The sequence below is a fragment of the Marmota flaviventris genome, chromosome 5 (assembly GCF_047511675.1).
Source record: "Marmota flaviventris isolate mMarFla1 chromosome 5, mMarFla1.hap1, whole genome shotgun sequence".
In the NCBI taxonomy this organism is placed as follows: Eukaryota; Metazoa; Chordata; class Mammalia; order Rodentia; family Sciuridae; genus Marmota; species Marmota flaviventris.
In genome coordinates, this window is record NC_092502.1 from 21200778 (window position 1) to 21202369 (window position 1592).

Genomic DNA, 1592 nt, shown 5'->3' on the forward strand with positions numbered 1-1592 from the left:
GATAAAGCTATAGGTTTAAAAATAAGGTCTCTAGACTTGGTTGTCTCTGACCAGCTAGCTGGCTTTGTGACCTTGGGAAAATAGCTTAGTCTCTCTGTATTCATTTCTCTCTTCTGTGATGTATGCATCTTGGTCCCTTCTCTAACCATCCCCCAAGAGACTGGTGAAGATCAAGTGAGATGATTAATATGACCAGGGTTTGGAAAAAAATTCTAAAATGGCTATACAAATGTGAAGCATGTTTGGCATTGTTTACAAGGTCTCCATAGGCAGAATCTATTAGAAGAAGAGGAAAGTTTCCCAGATGATTTTGGCCAAAATTCCAGCCGCAGGAAAAGAGCATCCCGGTGGGCTTCCTCTGCAGATCAGATTTATAGCCTAGTTGCCCAAACCTCCTTTCTCCTGTGATTAGTTAGAAATTAGCTTCCAAAGAAAGAACAACACACACAAAGAAAGGGGATGGAAAGCTGTTTTTTGTTGTCCTTTGAAGTTCTGGATTTCTGAATATGGCAGATTTTGCAAGAATGATCTTACTTGTCCTTCTCCTGGGTCTGTGAACCTAGAAAGACACATGGGGTCAAAGTATAGCAGGTGATTGACAGAGAGAAGGGGCCTGTACCTTGAATTTAAATCGCAAACTGAAATAAAGGAAATCAATAAATACTTTTTTGGTACAAAAATAGCAAAATAGCTTTGTGTCTTTTTTTTTTTTTTTTTGGTGGTGGTTGTCAAACACTAAGAATTTCAAAGTGGATGAAGAAGTTGGGCTTGCGATATAGCTCCGTTGGTAGAGCGTTTGCCTCACATGCACAAGGCCCTGGGTTCAATCCCCAGCATCACAAACAATCAATCAAGTGGATAAGACGTTCCATAAGGAGAAGCCCTATGCAGAGAAATGAGGCTTACTCATTCCTGCCAGCAAGAGTAGTGACATGGACAGAGAGGGGCACTTCGATCTTCTGATGGGCAGTGGCTCAGGTAGCTGGTGAGGGAGGAGGTGCCTCTGGGCAGCCCGAGGAAGGCCCCATGTCCTTGGGGAGGCATTACAGCTGGTAACAATAGAAAACCAGAGCCCTACAGATGGACAAGAAAGTGCTCTCTTCCTTTCCGACTTCTCCAACCTGGGAAAGCAAACCTCTTTCTACAGGAAGGGCAACTAAGAGAGGAAAGAAGGCCTGGAAGTTACTCCCACAGCTTCAGGCAAGGTACAAGGTCCGGGTAGGAAAAGCAGCTGAAAGGAGGTGCTGAAAGAAGATAGTTAATCCTACTCTGAACAAGGGCACTTCAGAAACTGTGGCACTTGAAGGAAGCAATATTTTTTGACTTAATTATTTTAATCAAGATTAAATTCATATAAGATTAAACATCTTTAAAGTGTGCACATTTGGTATATTCACAATATTGAGCAACCATCTGTTCTTTTTAGTTCCCAAACATTTTTATCATCTGCAAAGGAGACTGCATATCCCTTAAGCAATCACCCGCTCCAGAAGCAATATTTTTATTGGAGGCCCCAGAGTACACCCAGGGCTCATTCGATGCCTTCTTCAAGGCTGGTTGCAGACCCTTTGTCAATGTGCTTGTGTTTGCAT

The 1592-nt window shown here is 42.6% G+C and overlaps 1 non-coding gene across 1 annotated transcript; it reads left to right on the top strand.

The window, feature by feature from the left end:
- The first annotated feature begins 769 nt into the window (after nucleotides 1–769).
- Trnav-cac (transfer RNA valine (anticodon CAC)) lies at nucleotides 770–842 on the top strand. The gene has a single exon. It is a non-coding gene; the product is annotated as a tRNA-Val (tRNA).
- The last annotated feature ends 750 nt before the right edge of the window (nucleotides 843–1592 follow it).